This window comes from Pseudorca crassidens, chromosome 4 (assembly GCF_039906515.1).
Source record: "Pseudorca crassidens isolate mPseCra1 chromosome 4, mPseCra1.hap1, whole genome shotgun sequence".
NCBI lineage: Eukaryota > Metazoa > Chordata > Mammalia > Artiodactyla > Delphinidae > Pseudorca > Pseudorca crassidens.
Window position 1 is genome coordinate 8,858,550 of NC_090299.1, and position 10,122 is coordinate 8,868,671.

The 10,122-nt window shown below is 34.5% G+C and overlaps 1 pseudogene; it reads left to right on the forward strand.

Moving 5' to 3' along the window:
- The first annotated feature begins 8,016 nt into the window (after positions 1 to 8,016).
- Positions 8,017 to 8,830, forward strand: LOC137224145 (putative tyrosine carboxypeptidase MATCAP2 pseudogene; annotated as a pseudogene).
- The last annotated feature ends 1,292 nt before the right edge of the window (positions 8,831 to 10,122 follow it).

Consider the following 10,122-nt stretch of genomic DNA (forward strand, 5'->3'; position numbering starts at 1 on the left):
CAATGCAATATTGTTAACTATGGTCACCATGCTGTACCTTCAATCCCATGGCTTATTTATTTTATAACGGGAAGTTTCTACCTTTTTACTACCTTCACCCATTTCCCTCACCTCCGACCCCCTACCTCTGAGAACCACCAGTATTTCCTCTGTATCTATGAGCTCAGCTCTTTTGCTGTTGCTGTTGTTAGATTCCACATACTGTAAGAGATCATGCAGCATTTGTTTTTCTCTGACATTTCGCTTAGCATAATGCCCTCAAGATCCAAGTTCCAAGGTCAAGATCCATATTGTCACAAATAGCAAGATTTCATTCATTTTTGTGGATGAATAATATTCCATTGTGTGTGTGTCTCCCACATTTTCTTTACCCATTCATCTATCTATGGACACTTAGTTTGCTTCCATGTCTTGGCTATTGTAAATAATGCTGCCATGAACATAGGGGTGCATATGTCTTTTTGAGTTTGTGTTTTTGTTTTCTTTGGATAAATATCTAGAAGTGGAATTGCTGGATCATATGGTAGCTCTATTTTGAATTTTTTGAGGAACGTGCATACTATTTTCCACAGTGGCTTCACCAACTTACATTTCCACCAAGAGTGCACAAGTGTTCCCTTTTTTCCACTTTCTCATCAATGCATGTTATTTCTTGACTTTTTGATAACAGCCACTCTAAATGGCTTGATGTGATAGCTCACTGGGGTTTTGATCTGCATTTCCTTGATAATCAATGGTGTTGATCACTTTTTCATATACCTGTTGACCATCTATATGTTTTCTCTGGAAAAATGTCTATTCAGATCCTCTGCCCATTTTTTAATCAAATTGTTTGTTTGTTTGCTGTTGAGTTGTGTAAGTTATTTATATATTTTTGATATTAACCCCTTATCAGATATGTGATTTGCAAATACTTTCTCCCATTCCATAGGTTTCCTTTTCATTTTTTTAATGGTTTCCCTTGCTGTGTAGGAGTTTTTTAGTTTAATGTAGCCCCACTTGTTTATTTTTGCTATTACTGCTTTTGCTTTTTGTGTCAAATTCAAAAAATAATTCCCAAGACCCATGTCAAGAGTTTGCTACCTATGTTTTCTTCTAGGAGTTTAATGGTTTTAGGTCTTATTCAAGTCTTTAATCCATTTCAAGTTAAACATTTGTAGCTTTTGATGACTCATAACGTTTGCAAATCCAGCATTAAGATGGTTGACCACTTAAGCCACCGAACAGACCTGTAATTATTTTACTTTTATCTACTAGAAAATTTCAATTAAAGATTTCAAAATTTCTTGATTCAAATGAAGTCCACATTATACAGTCCATGTTACATACGGTAGTGTGTCTCATTTCTAATCTCTTCTTTCCTCTCCTCCACACTGCCACCCTATTTTCTTCTAAATATTTTCTCTGGCATTTTTTACAATATTTACTGTATACATATTTCCCATAACTATACCATTTGAGCTTTCTTAATGAAATAGGCTTTATATTTCCTTTTTTATATTTAATATTGTATAAATATTCTATGTTTGGAATAATTAAAAACTCTGCTATAAATCTGTAATTGTGAAAGTGTAAAAATTCTGAAATAAAATTTTATTAAGTGATTTTCTTCTAAAACCAATAACCTGTTATTCTGAAAAAGACAGATTTTGTCTGTCTTTTGTCTGTCTTCCTCAGTGACAGATTTAAATTGCTCAAGGACAACACACCAGGAATGACGGTCATTTCATCACAGACAAATTATGGTTTGTCTCCCTTTAAACTAGATGCCCAAACCAATAAGGTTCTTTCCTGGGTAGTGTTGCCATATTGTCAAACAGGTTATGACTTGGTAAAAAACTGAAGTGAAAAAAATTTATTTTTGACTTGTTATGTAGCTCAAGATCAGAAGACGTTCGGCAGCTTTCCAATGCTGACATTAGAGCAAGCATTCCCTTGATTCAGCACATCATTTTCAAGAGTCTGTACACCTTTAAGACATTTTGGTTTGAAGAAAATAAGTAATATATTTTTTCCCCTATTGCATAATATTTATTTCAACAATAAAAAAGAGCTTCCTTCAAACATTAGAAACAATCTGTATTTCATTTTAGTGCTTGTGTTTTATACTTACATTTCTTTTTGAGTTATTATTTGTGTGATTTTTCCTTTTAGTGTGTTTGGTTGTTATCACTTTCTCATATGTCTCATATGTTAACGAGGCTGAAACTAGTTACTCAGTTATTTTCTGCTTTTCAGAACAGTAATTTGAATAATTAAATAAAATAATTTAAATAATTAAATAATCAAAGTGGTGGTAGACTATCATATATGTATCTATATCTGTATATGGAATACCTATCTATATCTGTATCTGCATATGGGTATCTACACACACATCTATATATGAGATCTTGCGCTCTCTCTATATATACATTTATATAGATTATTTTACATACATCACTGGCAAAGAAATTATTACTTTTATAGCATTCAAGTCACATTTGGGGCATTTTTTAAAAAATCATTTGTTGACAGAGAGATTCAAATAGAAGAAATAGAAATAACTGAACGTAATATGATATGACTATATTGCCATTATGTTGATTGTTCCATAGCACATAATAATGCTTTATTTGTGCCATGCTGTAATTGGCACTTATACATTCCTTTCTCTGAGAGGCCATTAGAAATGCAATTATGCCAAAACATGATGATATATTTCAGCACATGGAATTGAACCTCTGCCTTTGGCAATAGTCCCATGAGGTAAACACAGCTCTGTGAGCAAAATATTTATCAAAGAAAAAAGTAAAAGCTCATTTTACTATTGTACTGTATAGTACTTGCTTCGCAGCTTAGCCCAGTTTAAAAAAAAAAAAAAGGGAACAGGCTGATACTTCTCCCTAGAAAGTAATCAGTCAGTGACTGATAAGATCATATTAGCAACAGGGGCAGGCTTATGATATTAACCATCTTGTGATCTTATCTGCTCCAGATAATTATTCTGCAATGGAAAGCAAGCAGTAAGCAATACCATCAGCCATTACTCATGGTAGGTAGAGGTTGTGTATTCTGCACTCCTTATGATAAGCCATTCTCTTTGTGTTGTTTTAGTGTCAAAGACAATCCCTATGCCTGTCAAAGATAAGCCATGCATTTTGAAACTCTTCATAATACTGTTTCATTTATCTAAGCCACAACCAAAATGATTTACAAACATGAAAAACGGATATTGGAAAAAAGATTTAATGACTTTTAGTTTCTATAATCAGATGTTGATGAAAATCAACATCATGTTTGTGAGAATATTCTAGAATTCTTATGTCTACCTTACAGTATCTTTACTATAATAATTCCTTAAACTTAAAATATGCCAAGAAACTTATACACTTACTTCATATATTTTAAGAAAAAGACAGAAGCTATTGATCACTTTTAATATGAAGATATCAAGATGTGGAAAGGCTATAGATTGCTGGAGGGAAACATAGCTAAACTAGAACCCAGGTTTAAACACCACATGAAGAATAAATTCCACCTAACCAAACTGTATGTATAAACAGCTTGCACTGGAAATACACATCTTGGACATTGCCATGTTATGTGGCAATAAGTAAGGAGGAAATTGGTGAACACAGCATTTGAGAAAAAGAGTCAAAGAATGTTAGACTGTGAGAACTCTACAAAAGATTACTATGTTCTGTGAAAAGATTCTTAGCAGTGATATAAAAGATGATTTAATATGGTTTGTGATAAATAGAGAATTTTTTTCCTCTTTCCCAAGAATAGAACCTGAAGTTTTGGCAGTAATGCTTTAAGATAGATGTAGAGAAACCCTTTCTGACTATGGGTTGGATCTTCCTGCTGCAGACACTCAAGAGGAGGTGTGCAATGCTTCAAAGAATCTTTCATTTCTCTCTGGTTGGTATGGGTTACATTATTTAAAACACAGAATTACAAGTATAAAGAAATGGATTTCAAAAATTCCTTTTGGCCTGATGGAAAACAGGTTGTAAAAACACCTTGTATTGATAGGAAAGGGAAATAAAAGTAAATTTAGAGTTTAGGACTGGTCTTTTTATAGCTAATTTGTAATGAATTAATACACATGAAAAGAAAGTTGATATTGCAAAACAATGTAATTATTTTGGATTAAAGCAATACGTACTTTTAAGAGTAGTTTATAGACAATTCTGTTATACTATGTATAATTCTTCCTCAAGATTCCCCTCTTTTCTTTCTTAAATAGAAACAGACTATTTGCATTAATTTTAATGGTTCAACTGCTTGATTTCTCCCTGCATGAGACTGCATGCTTCAGTACCTCATACCTGCTGATATAATAATTCATATACTCTCAAGAGGTGTCAAGAAGGGATTTAAAGTAGAAGCAAAAAACATATGAACTAAAATTAATGATGATCCCCCACCACTTGCTGATGAATAGTAGAACAAGGTCATTCATTTCAACACAGAGGGACTGCCTTTTCTCTTAATCTTTTCTGGTGCCTCTGGCTCTGCGGGTGTGATTACAAGCTCCTTTGACACTGCTGGGCAGCACTGAGTAGAATAATACTAAACCCATCCATTAAGAAGTAATAAGGCCATACTATGAAATAATAACTTATTGCATTGTAGTAAACAATGGTACCCAAATACATTGAATATGTTGAATTAATTCATGCAGTATTCAAAAATGTACAGTTTATAGAAAAATTTGTATTGATTGATTAGGAACATGGCTACAAATATCAGAAAAGACGTACCAACTCACTCAAAGAACTAAAATTTTAGCATACTTTTAAATTTTCAAGGATTTAACAAAATACATTGCTTTTGTTTCTCCTCAATGAACATTTCCCCACCAAAATTATCCACCTAACAATGAACACAAATGTGTGAAGTGACTTTTTTCATAATTTTAGAACAAGAGGTTTCCTTGAATGTCACAGAACAGTTCTGCCTGCATGTCTTAGATGCTTTTTATTATTTATGGAAATATGTCATAAAACTGCCAATAACATCTCCTGAATTTGTTGTTCTATTCCATTTCCCTAGGGGAAAGCCCATAGGTAACAGAATCCATCCTCACATCGCCATTATTGCTGCTTTTGTAAGTAATCTCAACAATAACAAAAAAATGACTGTAGAATATTCACTGTTTAACTTACATCCACTGGCCATTTTGTGATATTTAAAAAATAAAAGACATGCATTAGTTGATACAATATTCCCTGTACTTATTTCCAGAGTATTTGAATTTTTGAAGTGGCTAGTTGTCAAACTTGTGAGCATTAAAATCACTTTAAAAATCAAAAAGCAAGAAGTCATTATTTAAACTATAGAGAAATACTTCAACTGACCAAGGATTGGGCACTGTATCACCGTGACAAATGGATGAGAGTGTCACTCGTCCCCCCCAAGTGACATGTACATGTCAAGTAAGAATTCTAATGTCAGGATCAGAGAAAAGACCACTTCACTAGTGTCCCATTATGATGTGACACCCATACCAGGCTCAAACATGCCACAGACTATTATCAACCTATCAAATTGACTTTGAATTATTAAACAGATGTTGAGACTATGCAAATGAAAGGATAATCATATGTCTTTGATTCGCTGATAAAAACAGATAACATGAAATAGTATATTTTAAAAATCTATACCTTTCTTTTCATTTTAAATCTCTAGAAACCCCCATTTTGACAGTCTTCTCATTCTCAATTATTTGGCAAGTTAAGTAGTCAGCAGATATTCCAAAATGTCACACTGGTGAAATCTTTGGGACTTTAAACAAAAATGTCTACTTGCCAGCTTTCTCATTAAGTGGACTCAATGTGGGATTAAGGATGTTATTTTTCATTTTTGAAATAAGCACAATTCAATTGGCTACATGATTGCAATTCACATTATTCTTTCCTTTATCACATGTAAATGTATTCATTATACATTTTGGTGGAGTGAAAAAGAAAAAAGATAGAATGACATATCATTGTCAGTATAATAAAATGGTTCTTCTTAGCCAATTAATATTTTCTTTTGTTTCACATCTCAAATATAATTTTGGTTGGCATCTATGTCTGAGCATATATACATCTTACTACCGAATCATGACAAGGATCGCTATTGAACTAACTCAGAAACTCATCATAAGTCCTTATCAAGTCAATTTCTATGTGGTCACTTTTTATAGTTGTAATTTGTTGAAATCTCATGGGCCTTGCACATTTCCAAAGCTGGTAGATGACAATTAAACTTAGTTTCAAGCTCAAGTGTAGGAATTAGTTTTAAATCACTAAATCAGTCCTTACATTCACCATGGAATCTACTGTATGAGTTCCATAGGTTCAACATACTCATCAATCTACTGGAGGGAGGTTGTAGTAGCTTCAGGCACCTTCATTGCCCTGTCCAGTGTCAGTACAGCCCTCTGATCATATCTGTTTGTGAAACAGAATTGTAACAATACTGCTGTACACACTAAGAGACTTGGCAATTGGTAATACCTCTGTAAGGATTTCTTTATTTCTATTTTATCTGCCCTTTCTCTCCATAAATGCATCATTCAAAATACCAAAACTTTTCTAAAATATTTCTTAATATCTATTTTGATAATTACTTTCCACATTAAAATTAACTGATACAAAGTATATTATTGTGATCAATTTCACTCCCAACTTCCCTACATTCATTCATTCAATCATTCAACAAAAAGTTTAAAAGTTATTTGCTGCATAGAAGGTGAGGCATACTCATAGATAATTGGGAGGTATAGTGACCAAAAGAAAAATAAATATAGAAGTCATTTAATTTTTATTCTTTTTCATGATTTATTCCCATTGCAAATAAACTATATATGGAAATATCTTCTTACATGTAACAGCCATTTGTATTTCATTTATTATAAAATACATCTTGCCCATCTTTCTGTTGAGTTGTGGTCTTTGTTTTTTCATTTGGTACTACTGCTTTAATAAGAATTTATTTATTTAATGCTATCTGTTGTACACATTGCAATTTTTTCCAGTTTGTGTTTTTGAAATTGATTTTCTTTCCAGTAATATTACTGCTATTCAGATAACTTTGCTTTAGAGTAGCCATCGGTACCAATTTTTATGTGTGGGGTTTGTGGTTTTGTCTCTTGCTAAACACAAACATCCACACGCTGGTATTTTTTCTAATAATTTGGTGAGTTCATTTTTATGTTTAAGTCTCTGATGCAACCAGAATTTTTGATGATGCAAAAATTTGACGTTAAGATAATTCTATATATTCACCAGGTTTTTAACCATTTTTTCTAGCAATGTTACTTTGCAATTTTCTCCCGAATGCTCTGAAATTCTACCTATATTTACTGCTATAATTCTGTTATGTATTTAGATAAATTTCTAACTATTCTTTTTTCCCCACTTTCCTGTCTGTCTACATATATGCATAGTAGAAAACAATTTTAATTATAGTAGCATTACAATGTAGCTTAATAATGTAGGAAAAAAAGTCTCCACCGTCTCCCAATTTTTCTTTTACGGAAATTTGCTAGAAATTCTTGTATATTACGTGACAAAATCAACTTTATTGGTTTATAATTTACACACAATAAAATGCACATCTTTTACATGCAGAGTTTGATGAATTTTGGCTAATTGATACAGTCATGTAACCACCATAAAAATCAAGTTAGATTATCCCCATTGTTCCTTGGTGTCCCTTCCTAGTCACCTTACCAGGGCACTGAACAACCACTAATCTGTGTTGTCATTATAAATTTTATTTGACTCTTCCAAAGTGTCATATAAATAACATTATACAGAGTACCTTCCAGCACCTGCGGGCTGGAGGGAACGCTGCTCACAGCTCTCTGTCAGCACGTCTTCGGGTGTCCTTACCTGCCTTATCCTGCACCCAGTCGCCCAGAGCAACCTTCCTCCGCGACCCCGCATCTGAGGCATGGCTGCAGGCTAGAGGCTGCCCTCGCGGTTCCTGTCTGGCCCTCGCCCCCCAGCGCCCGCCGCCCGCGGCCTCATTGGGACGATGCTGGAGTCCACTCGCGGAACGGAAAAGCTTCACTGGCCTAAGCAAGAACTTGCTAAGAAGTCTATTCTAAATGCAGAAGAGTCCTTGATCATTGACAGCAAAAGAAGCATGCCACATTTACCTCCTGGAATACTAAAGGACATTTTCACAACTGGAACCAGTAGTTACAATGTCCTACTACAGAGCAAAGAGGAGAAAGAGCATCATTCACTAAACCAGTCTTCCTCCACCTACTCCAAAAGATGTAGAAAACCCAGCAATCTCGTAGCTCTTCACGTAGTAAAGATCTTCGCAAGATAAAAGCCCCAGTGTCTGTGATGAGCAGTGGTACTTGGTACTGCCTACAGAGGCAGCCTGCTGTTTTTGTCACTAGTTCAGTGTCAAGTCCTGTAAAGTTTACACATGGTATCTCTGTTACAGGAAACAGCGCAGTACTGCCACCTACACCCCAAAATGAAAGAAAGGTCAAGCGACGCCATTTCTCTACTTTTCCGAAGCCAAAGCCACAGTCTCAGCTGTCTAGAAGTTTTGAAAAAGGAGATGAATTTTCTGGAAGGAAATTTTGTATACTGACTGCTATAAAGCCCACCAACTTGGAGAAAGAAAAAGTGAGACTCTTAAGTCTGACTTCACCTACAATCCTCAGTTTGAATATGCTAATCCTTCTCTGCTAAGTGTCTTAACCAAGCACAACAAAGCAACTGACCAGTTTCTTAAGCAGGTAAAATGCTACTTCAGTAGTGGTATTTCATTTTACGTAATGAAAACAATTATTTGCCATCTTATAGAAAGCCAAAAAGAGTTGTTTTAAAATATTCCAATTATTTATAGTTAACTCCCATCCAGAACATGTAAGTATGTGACAAGAAATCTCCAAGTGAGTGTCACAACTCATATGTAAACTACTTTGCACTAATCAAAATCTACAAAGAATCTATTATATAGACGTTGTGTCAGGAAGCAACTATATTAGGAAAAAGCTTCAGATTCTGGTTCCAAGCTTTCATTTGGGAGTTACAAACTTATGGCCCATTCGTCAGCCCACAGACAAGTGTTTGTGTTTTCTTTTTGATTTTGAATGCCTTAGATGGAGCATGCAGTAACTCTGGTTCTCCCTGTTGTATTACAGTCTCAGCTTGCTTAGGCCCCTAAAAGCATTTTGGGGTCTAGCCTTGATACTTGCCAAGGAACTTTTTTTTTTGCAGTATGCGGGCCTCTCACTCTTGTGGCCTCTCCCATTGCGGAGCACAGGTTCCGGACGCGCAGGCTCAGCAGCCACGGCTCACGGGCCCAGCCGCTTGGCGGCATGTGGGATCTTCCCGGACCAGGGCATGAACCCGTATCCCCTGCATGGGCAGGTGGACTCTCAACCACTGCACCACCAGGGAAGCCCTCTTATTCCTACTTTTAACAAGAATATTAATACTGGGTGACATGTGATACTTATTTTATAATGTTACAATATTAGCCTACCAATCTATCTAATATTTTAAGGAAAATGGCAGTTGACTTTTATTGTGTTAGTTCAATATCAAGGCGGCTTTATTTTTGATTAATCATATAGTTGTTTATAATCTTCAATTCTGTATTGTCAAGGGAGCTGTAACAGAGCAAAATAATAGCGGATCTGACAGGTTTATGTATCACATTCAGGTAGTGTGACCAGGGTTAGTATGGGGTCTCTCAATTCATTAAGACCCATGTCTCATTTTGTTCTACTGTATTCAACTTGTAGATTGTTTTAAATGTTCCATAATGTTTGTTCTTGATCACGTCATCAGGTCTGTATCTATACTATCATCTTTTTCAAATTATTATGTTTCTTCTATTTGTGATTATTTTCCTGGTATCCTCTTGTATTTTAATTCTTCTGATCCATGAACACAGCATATCTTTCCATTTATTGTGTGTCTTCTTCAGTTTCTTTCATCAATGTCATGTAATTTTCAGTGTAAAGATCTTTTACATCCTTGTTTAAATTTATTCCTAAATATTTTATTACTTTTGATATAATTGTAAATGGAATTGTTTTTCTTTGTCTCTTTTTCAGATAGTTCATTGTTAATACATAGAAATACAACTGATTTTTGCATATGGATTTTG